General features: G+C 40.0%; 1 protein-coding gene across 1 annotated transcript in view; it reads right to left on the minus strand.

The window, feature by feature from the left end:
• Positions 1–22,902, minus strand: part of TAFA4 (TAFA chemokine like family member 4) — a 140,503-nt gene that overhangs the window by 112,058 nt on the left and 5,543 nt on the right. The gene's annotated exons all lie outside the window — the stretch shown is intronic.

Below are 22,902 nucleotides of genomic sequence, written 5' to 3' on the forward strand. Positions count from 1 at the left end.
CAAACAATGCAACCAATTTTGAAAACACTTTTTAGACATAATCTGAGCCAAACAAAACACATCTATGGGCCTAATTTACCTGTGGGCCGCCATGTTGAGACCTCTGCTTCAGACCATAACTTAATCAAATTTTTGGTGGGAAAAAATATATCAAATCACTGGCAATAAATAACTGGTATCTGTTTGATTCTCTTTATTTCTGAATATCTTGAATCCCTCCCTCCCCCGCCCAAGATGTTTAACTCAACCTGTTTCTTCATTCATGTCTTCCTGCTGCAAAGTTTACCTTTGGTCAGGCAGAAAATGACCTTGCTAGTTCTATTTATTATTTCACAGAACTCAGTCTCAAAATCCCTGTCATAATCCATAATAAAATAGAGAGAGCAAAACTTAATCGGCTATAAATGTACAGTAGTTAGCATTCACCGCAAAATGCCAATAATATTTCGAGAATGCCATTTCTCTTCTTGGCCTTTTGATCAAGTTGGTTAATGGACTGAGACTTGGGAAATAATGGAAATAATTTAGGCAGAGAACTTCCAAACCAGGCATCAACCTCGAATTGCACTGCATCTGAGCAGAGAAAGCTGCACCAAGACGGCCCATCACACAGCTTTGCCAAGAGCTCACCAACCAGCGTGAACACTTGTAACTCTAACAAAAGGAGAATCTAATATTTCATTCTCAAGTGGCCAATACCCACTTTTTAAGTATTCCTAGCACCAAATTTTCTTACAATACTATGAATTTGAAATTGAATGCCTATTATGTATGCAGAATGCTTGAATCCTACGGTTGTAAAGAATAGTTTAAGTCCACAAGCACTTATGTAGTACTTAGGTCGCTAACCCAGAATACTAATCACATATGCTAATCAGTGGGCTATGACCCCTATGAAACTGATCAAGCGAAGCATGGATATTATTTTCTAAAATCTCTGCCTTCAAATTCTTTCCTTTCAAAGAGGACATCTCATACACAGCTTCTAGGACTGTTGAGGAGTGGCCACTGTGGCCAGCCATCTGTTACTATTTTGTAATGTTAATTATGCACTCCCTTCCCTGGCAACCCAATAATCCCTCCCACCTATCCATATATCCCCCAAATTCCTGAACAGGTCCATACAGGGACATTTACATGGGTTATCACGAGTGCACTTTTCTTGTTGTTTGTTTTGTTTTTGTTTCAGGATACTGGAGAGCAGGAGCAATCTAACCGTCCGTTACGAAGAGAATGAAGAAATTCATCTGCGATGGACATTCATGACGGAATATTCCACAGCACCTGGAATCTTGGTTTGTTCTTCATTCACTCTCAGGAACTAACTCGCAAAAATCCCTCCCACTTGTATCCTGAAAAGCTGAGATGATAGGCCCTGGGAAATTTTACCTTAGGAGAGAAAATATCCTATGATATTCAATATTCACTCACTCTGTTAATTTTTTTAAATTATATTGTGCCAGGTACCTTCAGAAACAAAAGTAAGATGCCTCTGCCTACCCTGTAGGAACTCTTACCTTGAAAGGGAGACTGACACAAATCATGTTCACACCCAATGATAAAGGCCACAAAAGATGTGTATACCTAGGCAGGGAAAGCGCTGAAGGTGCTGGCTGTCCAGCAGGATGCCTGCAGAGAGTAGGACACGCTGCTGGAACTTGCCATAGAGGAGAGCGTGCCCACCTCCCTGAAGCCCAGCTCCACAGCCTCTGAGAAAATCCCACAGCCCTGGAGATGTTCAAGCACTTACTTGCTCCTCTCTCCACAATGAGAAAAGGGCACAAGGACTCACCAGAAAACCAAGGCATCTGTGACCTGTCATCTGATTCCCACCTGCTGGAAACGCAGATTGAGACAAGTGTCAGGAATGGAGATTCAATACTGGACACCTGATGGGGTGGAAGTCCTACAATGGCAACTTTACTGATGGCCCCCGAATCAGTCACATATAAGCTCCATGTTCCAACATCACAATATGATGCAATTTATTCCACTTCTGCCTCCTATTCCCTTTCCCCACTGGCCTGAGGGGAAACTCATCTTTGTGGATACCTGACGTCATGACAGAGCAGCTTCCCACGTGACCACCAAACCACTTCCCTGTAGGGAAAGAGTAAAGAGTTCTTGATGAAGCTGTGAGATGCCCCTGCTACCAGCAACCCTTACCGACTTAGGGGACTTGTGAAGGGCAGGTAGGCTAAGATGCAGCTGGAAAGGCTCACAGCAATTCCTCACCTTTTTTGTGCCATAGTGAGTCTACAAACTTCCCCTCAGAACAAATATTGTAAATGCATAAAATAAAACTCATAGGACGGCAAAGGAAATCATTTAAAATACTCTAAGCAATTTGTAAATACCACATATGATATGTCTGTGTGTGTCTGTAAACACATGTAACTGTTAGTAAAAATAAGCAGAGAGCAACATATAGATCACACGACAGTCCCTACAAGGATGTGTCATTTCACCCTAATTAACCTGTTTTTTTAAACATGTTCCTGAGGGGTTCCAAGCTAGCACATGTTATAGGATATTCACAGAGAGAGGTTCTAACTCTACCCTTCAGCCCGAGCTATGAATATACTCTAATAGTGATATACATCACCATACTTACCACCCATGCCACCTTCTGAGCCATCAGCAGTGTGGATGGAGCAGAGCGAGGAACACTGTCAGGGGCCAGTGAGGAGAGTCGAGACATTTACAAACCTGGGACTGGAACCATCAGAACAAACTGGCATCTCAGCAATGCTAAAACCCACCGGCCACAAATGCTGATCAACTAGGACCTCACAGCCTCATTACATCTCGAAGCATGAAAGACTCTTAGAAGATCACTGAGATGAGTGAGACTACATCTAAAATGAGTGAGACTACATTTTACTAGTAAGAATAAGGTTTGTATTTCCAATCAGACAGTGGTTGCACTGCTGTACTCCTTGATTACGAAAATGTAGACCTGACACAGCATTAATAGGAAATCAAAGCCCTTTTAAGTCAATTTCTATTTTCTTCATCAAATGCCATCAACACATGCTTGAAAAATGAACTACCCTCAGCTGAGGGACATCTAACCAACCTAGTCAATTATTGGTGCCAAGACGAACATAAAGACCTGTAAGAATCTGCCCACCCCTATTGGGCAGAGGTGCACACTGTGAACATAAAAACTCATCTAACTTCTGTGCATGACAGCTGTAGACACTGATGCCAAGAGATTAAACAACTTGTCATGGTCTATACGACTGATTATTGCCCAAGTCTGAAGGAAGAGCTGGTCTCCTGGCTTCCATGTTGATGGTCCTCTCACTGTTCAAAGCTTCAGAAACACGCTCTCTTTCAAATATTCTTATCTGAAGTGCTGTATTATTTAAATTATTGCACATCTTTCTTTTAACTCACTAATTCACACTAATTAGTGTGGGACTAACAGTCTGGCTCATTAAAATGCCTAAGTTGTTGAAAAAAATCTATGGTTTTATTATTTTTGAGTATTCTCAGCAACTTCACCTAGGTAACGGGGAGAATTTATAATGAGCAGTATTTTCTTACCTACACAAACTGCATTAAAGTACATCATATGGAGAGGGCAGACAGCAGAAGCAAGAAGAACTACAATCCTGCAGCCTGTGGAACAAAAACGACATTCACAGAAAGATAGACAAGATGAAAAGGCAGAAGGCTATGTACCAGATGAAGGAACAAGATAAAACCCCAGAAAAACAATTAAATGAAGTGGAGATAGGCAACCTTCCAGAAAAAAGAATTCAGAATAATGATAGTGAAGATGATCCAGGACCTCAGAAAAACAATGGAGGCAAAGATCAGGAAGATGTAAGAAATGTTTAACAAAGATCTAGAAGAATTAAAGAACAAACAAACAGAGACAAACAATACAATAACTGAAATGAAAACTACACTAGAAGGAATCAATAGCAGAATAACTGAGGGAGAAGAAAGGATAAGTGACCTGGAAGACAGAATGGTGGAATTCACCGTTGTGGAATAGAATAAAGGAAAAAGAATGAAAACAAATGAAGACAGCCTAAGAGACCTCTGGGACAACATTAAACACAACAACATTTGCATTATAGGAGTCCCAGAAGGAGAAGAGAGAGAGAAAGGACCCAAGAAAATATTTGAGGAGATTATAGTCAAAAATTTCCCTAACATGGGAACGGAAATAGCCACCCAAGTCCAGGAAGCGCAAACAGTCCCATACAGGATAAACCCAAGGAGAAACACACTGAGACACATAGTAATCAAATTGGCAAAAATTAAAGACAAAGAAAAATTATTGAAAGCAGCAAGGGAAAAGCGACAAATAATAAACAAGGGAACTCCCATAAGGTGAACAACTGATTTATCAGCAGAAAGTCTACAAGCCAGAAGGAAGTGGCATGATATACTTAAGGTGATGAAAGGGAAGAACCTACAACCAAGATTACTCGACCGGGCAAGGATCTCAATCAGATTTGATGGAAAAATCAAAACCTTTAGAGACAAGCAAAAGCTAAGAGAATTCAGCACCACCAAACCAGCTCTACAACAAATGCTAAAGGAACCTCTCTAAGTGGGAAACACAAGAGAAGAAAAGAACCTACAAAAACAAACCCAAAACAATTAAGAAAATGGTCATAGGAACATACCTATCAATAATTACCCTAAACGTAAATGGATTAAATGCTCCAACCAAAAGACACAGGCTTGCTGAATGGATACAAAAAGAAGACCCATCTATATGCTGCCTACAAGAGACCCACTTCAGACCTAGGGACACATCCAGACTGTAAGTGAGGGGATGGAAAAAGATATTCCATGCAAATGTAAATCAACAGAAAGCTAGAGTAGCAATACTCATATCAGATAAAATAGACTCTAAAATAAAGAATGTTACAAGAGACAAAGAAGTACACTACATAATGATCAAGGGTCAATCCAAGAAGAAAATATAACAATTATAAATATATATGCACCTGACATAGGAGCACCCCAATACATAAGGCAACTGCTAACAGCTATAAAAGGGGAAATCAACAGTAACACAATAATAGTGGGGGACTTTAATACCTCACATCAATGGACAGATCATCCAAAATGAAAATAAATAAGAAAACAGAAGCTTTAAATGACACAACAGACCAGACAGATTTAATTGATATTTATAGGACATTCCATCCAAAAACAGCAGATTACACTTTCTTCTCAAGTGCACATGGAACATTCTCCAGGATAGATCACATCTTGCCTCAGTAAATTTAAGAAAAGTGAAATCATATCAAGCATCTTTTCTAACCACAATGCTATGAGATTAGAAATGAATTACAGGGGGGAAAAAAAAAGTAAAAAACACAAACACATGGAGGCTAAACAATAAGTTACTAAATAACCAAGAGATCAATGAAGAAATCAAAGAGGAAATTTAAAAATACCTAGAAACAAATGACAATGAAAACACAATGACCCAAAACCTACGGGATGCAGCAAAAGCAGTTCTAAGAGGGAAGTTTATGGCAATACAATTCTACCTCAAGAAACAAGAAAAATCTCAAATAAAAAAACGAACCTTACACCTAAAGAAACTAGAGAAAGAAGAAGAAACAAAACCCAAAGTTAGCAGAAGGAAAGAAATCATAACGATCAGAGCAGAAATAAATGAAATAGAAACAAAGAAAACAATAGCAGAGATCAATAAAACTAAAAGCTGGTTCTTTGAGAAGATAAACAAAATTGATAAACCGTTAGCCAGTCTCATCAAGAGGGAGAGGACTCAAATCAACAAAATTAGAAGTGAAAAAGGAGAAGCTACAACAGACACCACAGAAATACAAAGCATCCGAAGAGACTACAACAAGCAACTCTATGCCAATAAAATGGACAACCAGGAAGAAATGGACAAATTCTTAGAAAGGTATAACCTTCCAAGGCTGAACCAGAAAGAAACAGAAAATATGAACGGACCAATCACAAGTAATGAAATTGAAACTGTGGTGAAAAATATTCCAACAAACAAAAGTCCAGGACCAGATGCTTCACAGGTGAATTCTATCAAACATTTAGAGAAGAGCTAATGCCCATCCTTCTCCAACTCTTCCAAAAAACAGCAGAGGAAGGAACATTCCCAAACTCATTCTAAGAGGCCACCATCACCCTGATACCAAAACCAGACAAAGATTCTACAAAAAAAGAAAATTACAGATATCACTGATGAATATAGATGCAAAGTTCCTCAGCAAAATACTAGCAAACAGAATCCAACAACACACTAAAAGAATCATACACCATGATCAAGTGGGATTTATCGCAGGGATGCAAGGATTCTTCAGTATACGCAAATCAATCAATGTGATCCACCATATTAACAAATTGAAGAAGAAAAACCATATGATCATCTCAATAGATGCAGAAAAAGCTTTTGACAAAATCCAACACCAATTTATGATTTAAAAAACTCTCCAGAAAGGGGGCATAGAGGCAACCTACCTCAACATAATAAAGGCCATATACGACAAACCCACAGCAAACATCATTTCAGTGATAAACTGAAAGCATTTCTTCTAAGATCAGGAACAAGACAAGGATGTCCACTCTCACCACCATCATTCAACATAGTTTTGGAAGTCCTAGCCACGGCAATCAGAGAAGAAAAAGAAATAAAAGGAATACAAATTGGAAACGAAGAAGTAAAACTGTCACTGTTTGAAGATAACATGATACTATACATAGAGAATCCTAAAGATGTCACTAGAAAACTACTAGAGCTAATCAATGAATTTGGTAAAGTTGCAGGATACAAAATTAATGCACAGAAATCTCTTGCATTCCTATACACTAATGGTGAAAAATCTGAAAGAGAAATTAAGGAAACACTCCCACTTACCATTGCAACAAAAGAATAAAATACCTAGGAACAAACCTACTTAGGGAGACAAAAGACCTGTATGCAGAAAACTATAAGACACTGATGAAAGAAATTAAAGATGATACCAACAGATGGAGAGATATACCATGTCCTTGGATTGGAAGAATCAATATTGTGAAAATGACTATACTACCCAAAGCAATCTACAGATTCGATGCAATCTGTATCAAATTACCAATAGCAGTTTTTACAGAACTAGAACAAAAAATCTTAAAATTTGTATGGAGACACAAAAGACCCCGAATAGCCAAAGCAGTCTTGAGGGAAAAAACGGAGCTGGAGGAATCAGACTCCCTGACTTCAGACTATACTACAAAGCTACAGTAATCAAGACAATATGGTACTGGCACAAAAACAGAAACACAGATCAATGGAACAAGATAGAAAGCCCAGAGATAAACCCACACACTTATGGCCAACTAATCTATGACAAAGGAGGCAAGGATATACAATGGAGAAAAGACAGTCTCTTCAATAAGTGGTGCTGGGAAAACTGGACAGCTACATGTAAAAGAATGAAATTAGAACACTCCTTAACACCATACACAAAAAGAAACTCAAAATGGATTAGAGACCTAAATGTAAGACTGGACACTATAAAACTCTTAGAGGAAAACATAGGAAGAACACTCTTTGACATAAATCACAGCAAGATCTTTTTTGATCCACCTCCTAGAGTAATGGAAATGAAAACAAAAATAAACAAATGGGACCTAATGAAACTTCAAAGCTTTTGCACAGCAAAGGACACCATAAACAAGACAAAAAGACAACCCTCAGAATGGGAGAAAATATTTGCAAACGAATCAATGGACAAAGGATTAATCTCCAAAATATATAAACAGCTCATGCAGCTCAATATTATAAAAAACAACCCAATCCAAAAATGGGCAGAAGACCTAAACAGACATCTCTCCAAAGAAGACATACAGATGGCCAAGAAGCACATGAAAAGCTGCTCAACATCACTAATTATTAGAGAAATGCAAATCAAAACTACAGTGAGGTATCACCTCACACCAGTTAGAATGAGCATCATCAGAAAATCTACAAACAACAAATGCTGGACAGGGTGTGGAGAAAAGGGAACCCTCTTGCACTGTTGGTAGGGATGTAAATTGAAACAGGCACTATGGAAAACACTATGGAGGTTCCTTAAAAAGTAAAAATAGAATTACCATATGACCCAGCAATCCCACTACTGGGCATATACCCAGAGAAAACCATAATTCAAAAAGACACATGCACCCCAATGTTCACTGCAGCACTATTTACAATAGCCAGATCATGGAAGCAACCTAAATACCCACCGACAGACAAATGGATAAAGAAGATGCGGTACATAGGTACAATGCAGTATTACTCAGCCATTAAAAGGAACGAAATTGGGTCATTTGTTGAGACGTGGATGGATCTAGAGACTGTCCTACAGAGTGAAGTAAGTCAGAAAGAGAAAAACAAATATCGCATATTAACGCATATATGTGGAACCTAGAAAAATGGTACAGATGAGCTGGTTTACGGGGCAGAAGTTGAGACCCAGATGTAAAGAACAAACGTATGGACACCAAGGGGGGAAAGCGGCGGGAGGTGGGGGTGGGGGTGTGATGAATTGGGAGATTGGGGTTGACATGTATACACTAATGTGTATAAAATACATGAAATTTTTTTTAAAAAAGAAAGTACAGGGCTTCCCTGGTGGCGCAGTGCTTGAGAGTCCGCCTGCCGATGCAGGAGACGCGGGTTCGTGCCCCGTTTCGGGAAGATCCCACATGCCGCGGAGCGGCTGGGCCCGTGAGCCATGGCCACTGAGCCTGCGCGTCCGGAGCCTGTGCTCCGCAAATGGGAGAGGCCACGACAGTGAGAGGCCCGCATAACGCAAGAAAAAAATAAATAAATAAAAATAAAAAAAATAAAAATAAAAAAGAAAGTACAAAGTCAAAGTCCCCACTTCATACCCCAATCTCCCAATTCTACACTCAAAGGCATTTGCTGTTAAGGGTGATATATATCCTTCTATCCATTGTTTGTATCTAGAATTGCTTGAGTGAATGAAAAGACAAAGTCCTAGGAATAGAATTTTGGAGTGAAAGTTTTGTGTATTTCAAATGTTGAAAGAAAATGCCAACTGTATACTAAGCCTTTTAAAGGGACGTGATCAATCCATATAAATGCAGAGCTAGAGTGAAGTGAGAACTCAGTCTGGCCCCATCTCGCCAACAGTGCTGGGCCAGCTCAAAGATGGTAGACCAGTACTGCCCCACAGGTGCTTTGGAAATTTGTAGGAGAAAGGGTGTTCTGTTGCCACAATGATTAGGAGGGTGGAATAAGGGGCTGGGACATTAGACATGTTACAGTGCATAGGGCAGTCTCACCGAATGAACAATTGTCCTGTGTCCCATACAATCTACAAATGTTTTGGTGGGCATTCCTGTTGGTCAAGAATCTTTATTATCCTGGGCCCAGTGCCTGGCTACATTTTACATATAAATTCATCCACAGTTTTTTGTTGTTTTTTTTTCTTTGTCATGTTTTTAATATACATTGAATTTTCCAGGAATACAGCCACGATGTAAATAGAGAGTTAAAACATTTTGGAAAGTTGCATCACTGTGGCATTTTAAGTCCTAAACCAACATATTTTTATTGGTCTCTATTTATAACTAGTGAGTTCACAGTGATTCTATTTGTAATCTGACTATGCTACCACTATACCCAAGCTTATACATAATGACATATATGTCTATTATATAAACTACTTGCCTTTTGGTTTCTTTAAAAAAAAAAAAAAAAAAAACGCCTGCCACCAGATGCAGCTGTACAATATAAAAAATAAATAAATTTTAAAAATAAATAATATAAATAAATAAAGTACAACAGATACACAAATTAACTCAAAATGAATCACAGACCTAAATGTAAAGACTAAAATGAAAACATTTCACAGAAAACAAGCTTTGTGACCTTAGATTAGAGGCAAAAAGACACCAAAAGTATGGTACATAAAAGAACAAACTGGTAAGTGGGACTTCATCAAAAAAAAAATCTGCTTTTCAAAAGACACTTTTATGAGAATGAAGAGACTGGGAGGAAATATTTGCAATTCATTTCTCTGATGAAGAAATTATATTAAGAATACATAAAGAAGTTTCAAAATTCAATATTAAGAAAACAATCCAACTTTTTAAAAAATGGGCACATGATGTGAATAGACACTTCACAGATATACAGATAAGCAAATGGTAAGATGTACAACATCATTAGTCAGTAGGGAAATGCAAATTAAAACCACCATGTGATATCACTACTCACCTAGTGAAAGGGCTAAAATTAAAAATACAGATCATACCAAGTGCTGACAGGAATGTGAAGGAACTAAGACTCTCTTACTCTGTTGGGGGGAGTGTGAGCTGGTACAACCACATTGGAAAACTGTTTGACAGTTTCTTGCAAAGTCAATCATACATCTACCATATGAACCAGGCATTCTGTTCCCTAGGTACTTCCTTAAGAGAAATGAAAGCATATGTTCATATAAGCACTTGTAAGAAATGTTCATAACACCTCTACTTGTAATAGTCAAAACTGGGAACACCCCCAAATGTCCATCAACAGGTGAATGGATACACAGTGTGTGACACAGGATGGGCTACTATTCAGCAGTTAAAAGAAATGAGCTACTGATGCACAGGACACCACGGATAAACCATAAAGCAACTATGCAGAAAGAAATCAAACAAAAAAAGAATACATCCTGTATGATTTTACTTAAACACGATTCCAGAAAATGCAAACTCATCTATAATGGCAAAAAGATCAGTAGTTGCCTGGCAACGGTGGAGGTAGGGGCAAGAGGGACTGATTACAAAGGGGCACAAGAGAACTTTCAGGGGTGATGGGTATATTCATTATTTTGACCACGGAGATGGTTTTCATGGGTGTGCATATATACATACACACACACATATACATTATATATGTTAAAACTTACCAAACTGTACACTTATAAATATGCAAAGTTTACTGTATGTCAATTACACCTCAATAAAGCTGTTTAAAAAAAAAACAAAATCAAAATAATGCATTAAGTTCCCAATGTAATCCCCAACTTTTCCTCTGAACTATTTTATTTAAACCTCACGAAAACACTTTGAGATAGAAGGTGCTGTTATACCCATTTCCAGGAAAGGCAAACTGAGCAAAAGTCTCAGAGAGATTGAATAACTGTTATTCAATAACTCACATAGCTAGGACCTCACGAGCTAAGGCACAAGCATTTTTATTTCATGTTAAATAAATGCTTCCGAAGCACTTGACAATTTTTTAAGATAACTTCAACAGCTCCCAGGCAAACATATTTACACTATTTATTTGCTTAGCAAATCTCCTTTCGTAGACGGCACATGGGTAAATGTCAACCCTATCATTTCAGGATCATCACAAATTCTAAAATTAATAGGGTTCAATTTAAGGTTTCAGTGACTTAGAGAAACAATCTAGGTTCCGACGTGTCACACACCCACGAGTCACCAAGTCAGCACATTGGAAAACAAACTCAAGATCAGCACAACATACAGTAGAAGAGACAGGCTAATAACCTTTTCGGTCCCACCTGGAGAGATCAAGCGCCGTAATTTTTCTTCCGGAGCACACACACACACACGCACACACACACACCTGGCAACCAAAATGCTGAGTGTGAATGTTTCAAGTTTCTAGATGTCCACTAACTAGAAAAACATTGTTGATTGTTGCTTTCTTGCTTTACATACAGTCATTATTTCCTATCAAATAAGATTGACCAGCAAAAGCTCAAATACATAGAATATCCCCTATTAAAAGTCGCTGGCCTCCACTGGTCGAGAGTTTGGAACTCTCCTAATGACCGCAGGACATCTGTGGAGGGAGACAGGCAGAGAAAACTGCAACAAGTTCACTTCTATGGCTCAAATCCAATCAGACTCTCAATGCTCCCCTTGCAAAAAATGGCTTCCACAATGCCTTGCAAACGCTTCCCCAATAGCAAAGCATACAACTGTGTTTGGTTTGGGGGAAGAAGACACACACCTTAACTCTGTGCCAACTGCTCAAGTCCCCCAACCCTCCCTGGACTGCTGGTATTAATTTCCAGCCCTTTAGCAGGTAGCTGTGCAAAGTCATTGACAAACTACAGAAAAATGACCTGCTGGTGGATTTATTTCACTTTGTGCCCATATTATTTTTTTCCTGAAACAAAGTTCTCTCCTGTTTCCCTTTCTGACTCTCCACAACAGATAAGAAACAGGAAAAGAGAGCACAGTCTGAGGTGCTCCCACCTTCAGGCCCTCCTAGCCTGTTCAAATTGGTTATAGTTCTTATCTGATTTCAGACATTCCCTAAAACATATGCATTGATGGCACATGGCATAAGGAGTGGAAAAGTTTTTAACTGTTGAACACACAGTCTTCTCAGAGTGAATTAATCTGTTTTAATGGATTTTTGAATATCCCTTCAATAATATTAATTAATATTAATATTAATAATATTACTTGTGCTATTCTGAGACCACCATATGGACCAAAATATTTCAAGCATCCAAGCTACACCTAGAAAGACACAAACCCTCTTTTTCCTTCCCATGCCATCTTTACACCTGCTGATTCTTCTTACCAAATGATTTTATTTTCCTTATATGGGACAAAAGATTCTTATTTCCTCAGATAAGGCTGACAGATGATATACTGACCCCTGGCTTTTTAAACCCCAAATTGTAGGCTTTGTTTAGATAAGTTCAAGCGCATGGCTTGAAAGAAGAAAGAGGAACTTTCTTCTCAAGGGTAAGGAGAATCTTTTTCCTAACTACCCAGAGAACTCTTCCAAGGCCGTGGGTTGCCTCTTCTGCCTCAAAGACACAAAAAAGGGCAGGAGAAAAAGCCTGCTCTGCCACATAGGGTGGCTCACAAGCTCATTTAAGGAACTGAAATTCTTCACTCTTGTCAGTGAAATAACCCTTCCTCCCCATGAAAAAGAATGTGAAGCACACTCATTTGTCAAATATTTTGCAAAGCTGACCTTGACGGTGGCACTGGGACTTGAACTTGCAGGGAAAGAGATGAGAAGTCAAATATTAATACCCCACATAATCTGTTCCTTTCCCTTCTTATGAAACATTGAGAATAAGACGAGCCTATCAAGATGGAACTAGAGAAAAATAATGTAGGGTCCAAGGGAGGTCAATGGAATCCCTCACACTACAAGCTTTTAGCATCCAGGAACAGCCCTGCCAGTGCAAAATGACCAAGCATTTTCACAGTCCTTCCAAAAAGGTGGATACAGAGGTCACCGTTAGAGGGAGAAAACACACCTCTGCTCAGCCTGGCAACAGGTAGTAAGAATGAAATGGAGACTCATCACCACCTGAATCAAACTGTAGCTTAACAAGAGCTTGAGTCAAACCTGATTTTTTGTTCTTCTGAATCAGTGGTTCTGATACTCACCAGGCAACTATTAAATAATATAGTTGACTGGGCTCCACCTTGCAAGATTCAAATATAATGTAGATATGGTAGGGCCTCCATGTTGTTTAGTGGAAAACTCCCCAGACAGAGAATCAAGTAAGCATCATCACATAGATGCCCTCTTCACTACCAAAACACAGGCTTCTCTCCCGTTCCAAAATCTTTTTCTTGTTTATAAAATAAAGGTTATTCCTGTAGAATTGCCTACATAAAAATATACCCATACAGTTAAAGAAGTAACCATTCATTGGGGGCAGGGCAGGAAGATGGAAACAGTTATGGAAGAAACCATATTAAAACTGTATCTGGGCTTCCCTGGTGGCACAGTGGTTAAGAATCTGCCTGCCAATGCAAGGGACACAGGTTCAAGCCCTGGTCCGGGAAGATCCTACATGCCACGGAGCAACTAAGCCCGTGCACCACAACTACTGAGCCTGCGCTCTAGAGCCTGCGAGCCACAACTACTGAGCCTGCATGCCACAACTACTGAAGCGCACAGGACTAGAGCCCGTGCTGCTCAACAAGAGAAGCCATTGCAATGAGAAGCCCGCGCACCGCAACTAGAGAAAGCCCGCACACAGCAAAGACCCAATGCAGCCAAAAATAAATAAATTTATTTTAAAAAGTCTTGATGGCTGAAGCCATCACTCACACCAACACACACACATACACTTTCAAATTATCCTGCTACTTCTCTCTCCCTAAGAAATATGCTCTTGCAAAGAATGATCATATGGGCAGTTCATTAGGAAATGGAACCATTTTCCCCACACTTTTTGAGGGCTACAAACCCCACTTATCTGGCACTTTTCGTGAATTTAAATGCAATCATTTAGGAAAAAAATAAAAAGAACTAAAACCAAAAACATAAAAAGAAATTAAGTGAAATAAAGGGAGATAAAACATTGTGCCTTAGGATTGACCCATGAAAATATAAATAAGTCATAATTCTAATCTTTCAGAAAGTAATGTTAAGACCCAATTCATTACCCTGTACTAAACAGATTACACTGGCCTCTGGCTACATGTAGCTATTGAGTGCTTAGAATGTGGCTTGGGCCACAGGTTGAAATGATCATATTTGGGTGTATTAGATTAAATAAAATGTATTATTAAAATTAACCTATGTGTTTCTTTTTACTTTTTAAATGTGGTTATAAAACATTTAAAATTACATACGTGGCTCCCCCATTTCTGTTAGACAATGGCTGCATCAGGCTAGAGTCCTACTTCTCGCTATTAAGCTCTTCTAAGCCTTGCCTGCCCCCTAGTGTCAGAACTCTGGCAATGCAGACAAAATATTTTTCAAAACCATCTGCATTGCTTGGAAAGAAATAGAAGTTTCTTCTATTAGGAAGATTAGGGCTAAAATAGTCATTCCGATCAAAATCATCAGCAGCGTTCCTATAAAAATTCAGCCTTTATAGGGGACAGAAATATGATCCCAAACTTAGGTGCACTCTTCATGCAATTTAACCAAAGTTAAAAACAACACAAGGCACCAAAGCACACAAGCCCAACATTCATATTCTGCATATATCATTTATAACAGAGAAAACAGAAAACCTAAATTTCCATAAATTTAAACATTACAGAATCTCTATAAAACAGGATTCACTCAAAAGGAGAAGGCAGTTCTCAATAAAGATGACTAACATTTATTAAACACTTACTGCGCAAACACAATTCTTAGCACTTCCCTGGCATTAAGTGACTCCTCATTACAACTCTTTAAGGATGACTTTTATTGCTTATTATCCCCACTTTACAGAAGAAGAGACTGAGCCCCAAAGAGGTTTTGTAACCAGCCCAAGTATGAAAGGAGAATGTAAGCTAACCTGGATGCCTGCTGCTTAGTGTGCAGTGAGAATAAATCCTTCTCTGACCCAGGGATCTCATGATTTCTGCAAGCATCCAGGAAACTGACATGCTATCCTGTTAGCTTGCAAGAAATCTCAGACCTGTCACAATTTTTGACACCAGCCCCCAGTAGTGAGGTGCCCCCTCTACTGAAGATCTGGCTGAAGGCCAGCAGGTAAAAGGGCTCTCAGCATCCTTGGGTCACTCTGTTTTCAGCTTTTGAAGCCTTGTTTGTTAGAAATTTCTTTTTTCTTAAGGTTGGGCTGAAACCCCAGTCTTCATAAAGAAATTCTCTTCATTATGGTCAGCTTCTAGGACAATGAAAAACAAGCCTTTTTCTCTTGTACACGATAAAGCTTCAAACCTTAAGCCACTGATCACATCTCCCTACACATACAAAGCCGTCAATCATTCCTTGAAAATTTCCAGACTCCTTTTCATTTTGGATGCCTCTAAATATGAAAATAGCTACCATTTATTGAGTGTTTACTATGTACTAATCCCTTCACCTACTTTCTTAGCTAATCATTCCAATAACCCCATAAGGTAGGCATGTACATCATTCTAGTTTTACAGATAATGAAGCAAATTCAAAGAGGTTAAGTGACCTGGATAAGGTCACACAGCTGGGATGTGGCATAACCAGGGTTATGTTTGACTCCAGACCCCCTATGCTTTGCTGCCTCATTCTCAGTTGTGCTCCAGTTTCTTGGGCCCTTAATACTTTGGACAGAATACATTAAATAAGAGATTTTACACCAAAACAGAGCATATTAAATAACAGCTAGGCACCATGGCATCTGCTGGAATGAAAACACCCCAAACCAGTCATACTTAAAGCTCTCTGGAGAAATGGAACTATTAAAATGAACTTGTAAGCCAGCAGCACCCCAGTTCCCAACTCTCTCAGCTATAACGGAAAAGTAGCTACGCTTCTGTTTTCAAAGGGGAAAATTTAAATTTTTGAAGTGTCCAAATATTCCCAGGGATAAATCTCCAGGATGTAGGGTGTTTTGTGTCCCAAACTCATCATGTAACCAGCCAATTACTTTCAAATGACTCTCAAGTTTCTGAACCTATCAGCATCTTTCCACTGCATTACATTTGCTGCCTTCTCGTGGGGAAATGATGTTACATATGGGGCTGGGGAGGGGCGAGACAGGGAACAAAAGGACAAATTGCTAGTTGAAGAAATAACAGAGTTAACTCTGGCTTCCTTTTAAAAGAAACTAACCTACCAAATGGCTCTCACACCTTTCCTACAGATCGGGGTACAGAAGCCCATGTCTCCTACTCAATTATTATGTCAGGTAGGATTTTAAAAGCAACAAAGCGGCCTTTTGTGTTTTCTAATTCCTTAAAGATACTACCTCTGGACTCTTGTGAAAGATTATCAATGCCATGTGCCTTAAAGAAAGATTCCTACCACCAATCCTGTGAAAATTAGGTGTGTTTTTGTTTCTTACACTTGAACTAAAATGAAACTTCGGTCCACACCTAACAATACGCCATCCGATCTGCCCAAATTAGGGGTGGTGTCCCACATTCTTCCCCTCCCTCTCTGTCTTAGAGGTATGGGTGGAAATGGGATTGTAAAATATCTCCTTGTTCATACACAGCCATCAACAAGCCACTCTCCTAATCTGAGCCATTAAAAGCATCCAAAAAACTTCCAACTAGGGCTTCATAGGGACAGGGTTCCTTAATTGGCCAGCATGAACCACAAACTCTTGGGATGGTGTCAGGGGTCCTTCTGGACACCGCACAGAGGCTTCTTCAGTTAAGTCTCTGCAACTTGCTCCCACTCTCAGGCTGTTTCAGATACACCCAAAAATCTGACCAGAGTTTCTCAGGTCTGACCCTTGACCCTGTCACCAGCTGAGCGCAATTCTGGGAAGAAACTCCACGTGGCCACTGCAAGGTCATCAGAGAAATGTACAACACCTCCCTGCCACCGGCAGTTCCCTCTCCATCTCTGTCCATCTCTGTCCATCTCTGTCCATCTCTCTCTCTCTCTCTCTCTCTCTCTCTCTCTCTCTCTCTCTCACACACACCACACACACATCACTCACACAGTTTGCTGGAATACACAGCCTTGCTAGAACGGGAGTAGTGGGCAAAGGAAAAGCAGGAAGAAACAAGGAAATGATGGTCAAAGGACTTGGGTGTCCTCAGTTTTCAAAGAGCTTTCACAAATCGACAAGTAAACAATCAATAGAGCCAAGACAAAAACGGATAAAGGATAAGATAGTGCAAAGAAGAACAAATACAAATAGTCCCCCAGCACACTGAGTACTTAGTCAAAAAGAGTTGCAAGGGCTTCCCTGGTGGCGCAGTGGTTGAGAGTCTGCCTGCCGATGCAGGGGACATGGGTTCGTGTCCAGGTCTGGGAAGATCCCACATGCCGCGAAGCAGCTAGGCCGGTGAGCCGTGGCCGCTGAGCCTGCACGTCCGGAGCCTGTGCTCTGCAACGGGAGAGGCCACAACAGTGACAGGCCGGCGTACCGCAAAGAAAAAAAACGAGTTGCAAGACAATCCAACAGCAGTTTTCATTACCATATTTGCAAAACAGTAAGACCTGATAGCACCCAGAGTTGATGAGGGTCTGGGGAAACGGGAGTTATCATACTATTATCATACCATACTGCTGGTATGGTATGGAGTTATCATACCATACTGCTGGTGTAAGTATAACTAAGTCCAGAAGTTTTGGAGGACACTTTGCACTATTAAAACCTTAATGCGTTGTGTTAAAAGCTGCAGGATACTCACCAAAAATCATTGTCTCCTCTTTGAACTGGGCCCACAGCTAGGGTATGTTTCCCAGCAGCCCAGGCAGTAAGGTGTGGCTATGGGCCTCAGCTGCAGCCAATGGCAGGATAATTCAAGGGATGCAGTCAGCATCTAACCCCGTTCATCAACACCTCCCAGGTGTATCCTCCATGCCCATTTCCCTTCCAGCTGGCTGGAATAAAGACCACTCTAGAACAACCTTTAAGGCCATGGGTTGAAAACAGTAGAACTTCCATCCACTGTGGTTCCAAAAAGATCACAGTAGACGAGAACATCCAGCTGACACATCACCCACCCAGCACTCATGAGCAAGAAATACAATTTCTCTTATTTAAGCCATTATGTATATTTACTTGGTCTACGTGTCACAGAAATTAGTCTACTCCCATACATTTACATGCACTTTAATTCAGCAATTTCACTATTAGGAATTCATCTGAAGTCAGGACACATATATTTGTACAAATATGGTAACAAGCTATATGTCCACCAAAACTGGGAGTGATCAAATAACTTAGGGCACATCCATACAATACATGACTATGCAATGTTACAGGGAGTGATATAGATCTGCACGCACTCACATGAAAAGAACTCTAAACTTTATTGTTAAATGGAGAAAAAAAAATCAAGGTACAAAACAGGGTGCACAAAGAGACATCTGTGCATACACACATACTGGTATATACATGCCTTTTTCTAGAAGGATAGGTGTGTGGATACATAAAATCTAAAATAGTATAGAAAATATATAAAATATAGATGACTATATAAAACAATACCTAGAAGGTTATATGAAATTAACAATGTGACTGGGCCAGGGGACACCCAGATATCTGCTTAAACATTATTTCTGTATGTGTCTGTGAAGGTGTTTCTGGAAGAGGTTAGCATTTGAGCTGGGGGCTGAGTGAAGCCAATGGCCCTCCCCATTGTGGGTGAGCCTCATCCAATCCCGTGAGGACTTGAATAGAACAAAAAAGCAGAAGAAGGTTGAATTTGTTCTTTGCCTGACTGTTGAGCTGGACATTGACCATCTCCTGCCCTCTGCACTCCTGGACCTCAGGCCTTCAGACTCAGGCTGGAATCTACACCATTGCCTCTCTGGCTCTCAGGCCTTTGAACCACATCATCGGTTTTCCTGGGTCTCCAGCTTGCAGACTGCAGGTCATGAGACTTCTCAACCTCCATAGCTGTGTGAGCCAATACCTTATATCAATAATAAACTAGTTGTGTTGGTTCTGTTTCTCTGGAGACCCCTAATAGTCAACAAAAAGTTAAAAGCCTATCTTTTCACACCTGCCTATTATGTTTCGGAATTTTTACCACCAGGAGAAAACTATGTAATTGATCACAGGGTGACAAATGGGCAAAATGAGCCTATTAATAAATATTTATTTAGCACCCATTATATTCCAGGCATCAAGGACACAGCTTAAGAAACCCGCGAGGGAGTAAGACTTCACAGTAGGATTCAGGAGCCCTCATCTGCGGTTATGCAAAGGGTACAGGCAGCCCTCAGGGAATTTGCCAATTTGATTCCAGACCCGCACAATAAAGGGAATATCGCAATAAAGCAAGATGTGAAATTTTGGGTTTCCTAGTGCATGTAAAAGTGATGTTTATACTATACTGTAGTCAATTAAGTATGCAATAGGATACTGTCTGATAAAACAATACACATACCTTAATTTTAAAATACTTCAAAGCTGTAAATGCTACCCATCATCTGAAACTTCAACGAGCCATAATCTTTTTGCAAGGGTCACATCAAATATCACGGATCACAGATCACCACAACGAATAGAGTACAAATGGAAAAGTCTGAAATATTGCGAAGATCACCAAAATGTGACACAGAGACGTGAAGTGAGCAAAGGCTGTTGGAAAAATGGCACCAAAAGACGCTGGATTTGTAAAAAATGCAAGATCTGGAAAGTGTAAGAAAGAAGCTAAGTGCAATAAAATGAGGCATGGCTGTACTTCTGTAAAGATGGTTCTTCATGCAGCCTGCAGCCCCAGTGAGAGAGGAGAGCCCCTTGTGGGCAGGAACCAGTCCTGATTGCTTTGAGGGTTGTTAAGATAAGGGGTGAGAAGGACTTAAGTTCCAAAAACGAAAGCAGGAAGAATCCCCCAAAAGACAAAAAGAAACCAAAAATGGGCTGAGAATCCAAATAAAATCATCTAGAAATTCTAAGATGAAAATTTCATTTCTTGCGCAAAACTTGCCAAGGCTTTGCTCAGACTTCTCACCCTCCCTGTTGCAGGAGGGTCTTTGCTTATATGGAAGACACTGCATCTCTTGTGTACACAATTCTAATCTTAATTTAGATTTATCACTACAGTTCCACGTTTTCCAAATTTAAAGGGTTATGGTATGAAATGAGGATTGCCACAAAGATTTAAAAGTGAAGGTTCGCATAAAGACTACCAATGTCGGGGGGTGGGGGGCTGGGGGGATAAATTGGGAGATTGAGATTGACATATACACACTACTATATATAAAACAGATAACTAATAAGAACCTACTGTCGAGCACAGGGAACTCTACTCAATACTCTGTAATGGCCTGTATGGGAAAAGAATTTACAAAAAGAGTGGATATATGTATATGTATAACAGATTCACCTGAAACTAACACAACATTGTAAATCAACTATATTCCAATAAAAATTTTTAAAAAAGAAGAAAAAAAAGACTACCAGTGTGTATATCTTGGGTGCGGAGGGGTGATAAAAATAAGTAATCTAACCTGGAAGAAAAAAAACCAAAGTGTAATGCCTTTTAATAAATGAATATTGAAAATAAAGAAATATTGAAGGTTCAGTCATGTCCCCTGTTTCCTCCAAGTTTAATCATTTTTCATCATAATCTTCTGACATCTGGAAATGTGCTGGTGATAACCCCCCACCCCGAAATGCTTTGCTTCTTTCCTAGCCTGACTCTCTACCTGCACCCAAGAAACGAGATGTGTATCAAACAGATAACACTGATGACTTCAAATGCTCTATCCTTGAGAGCAAGCTCATCAAAATATACACAACACAATAACCAACTAGCCCTGGGCACTTTCACAGCAGCCAAATGGTATTGATTTTATGCTGATTCATTAAAATTTCAATCATTAATTTTCTTGTCTTCTTGAAACTATTGCTTAAGGACAACCGAGTCATGAGAGAGTTTAAAAACTTAAGCCTAGGACTTCCCTGGTGGCACAGTGTTTAAGAATCCGCCTGCCAATGCAGAGGACACAGGTTCGAGCCCTGGTCCAGGAAGATCCCACATGCCATGGAGCAACTGAGCCCGTGCACCACAACTACTGAGCCTGCGCTCTAGAGGCTGCGAGCCACAACTACTGAGCCCACGGGCCACAACTACTGAAACCCGTGCATCTAGAGGCCGTGCTCTGCCACAAGAGAAGCCACCGCAATGAGAAGCCCACTCACCGCAATGAAGAGTAGCCCCCGCTTGCTGCAACTAAAGAAAGCCTGCGTCAGCAACGAACAACCAATGCAGCCAAAAATAAACAAATAACTTTATTAAAAAAAAAAACTTAAGCCTAAAATTAAATCTTAACCTTAACTTATCAGAATAACTAAGTAGAGAGCTTCACCTGCTGTATATCTGAGGGTAAGGACAACTAACAAACTTCTCTACATACTTTCTTGGAGAGAGACTTTACAATCCTGATGCATACATAGTTTAGGGTTCAAGCTTCACTCTTTCACTAAAAAGTCAAAGCATGCCTGGCACTGCCACACCTCCAATTACTGAAGCAGAGACAGCAAATTCATTGCTTGACAACAAGTCCACTGACAAATATGAATTATTCAGGAAAACACAATTCTCGGGGGAGTTTCCAAGTCTGTGTCACTGTAAATGTAGATGTAACAAGGAAAGGGGACAAGAAACACACATGAACATACACACACAGATACTTTACTGATTATTTTCATCTTTCTTTAGAAATAAGCAACTACAGCCATGGGTCTCACTAGAAATTAACAGAATGATTCTCTAAAACGTCAGACATTCTATTTTAGGCCCTGTGTAAAAGTTACCACCGCTTTTTTTTTTTCTTTTCTTCCTTTCTTCTTTTTCAATCATTCACCATCTTTTCTTAAAGGGGTCTTAAAATTATCTGAAAGCTCCCTTCACTATAGCCCTGGAAGTGTTCATTTAAGTTTATTAATGAAGATGTTCTGCCTTCAAAGGAAGCTGGAGTATATAATCACAAAGTGCTGCTGGTTTTCCAGGATTCTTTGAGAAAAATCACTGAAAAAATGGAAGTGTACTCAGGAAACGAGAAGGTAAAAAAGGAAAAACCTGGAGAACATTTTAGATAGGTGTCTGGAACAACACTCTTTAAGCATCAAACTCTTAAACTGCTTTACCCTGTTGTATTTCATGCTTCCTCTGGTTAGTTACACACCATCAAAAGCTTTTGTCAATTACCTGTGTCTAAAATGTGGGCTTAGGGGGCTTCCCTGGTGGCACAGTAGTTAAGAATCCACCTGCCAATGCAAGGGACACGGGTTCGAGTCCTGGTCGGGGAAGATCCCACATGCCGCGGAGCAACTAAGCCCATGTGCCACAACTAATAAGCCCGTGCTCTAGAGCCTGCGGGCCACAACTACTGAGCCCACGTGCCACAACTACTGAAGCCCACACGCCTAGAGCCCGTGCTCCACAACAAGAGAAGCCACCACAATGAGAAGCCTGTGCACCACAGTGAAGGGTAGCTCCCTGCTCACTGCAACTAGAGGAAGCCCACGCACAGCAACGAAGACCCAATGCAGCCAAAAATAAATAAATTAAATTAAATTTAAA

This window comes from Lipotes vexillifer, unplaced genomic scaffold (assembly GCF_000442215.2).
Source record: "Lipotes vexillifer unplaced genomic scaffold, Lipotes_vexillifer_v1.1 scaffold1008, whole genome shotgun sequence".
Classification (NCBI taxonomy): domain Eukaryota; kingdom Metazoa; phylum Chordata; class Mammalia; order Artiodactyla; family Lipotidae; genus Lipotes; species Lipotes vexillifer.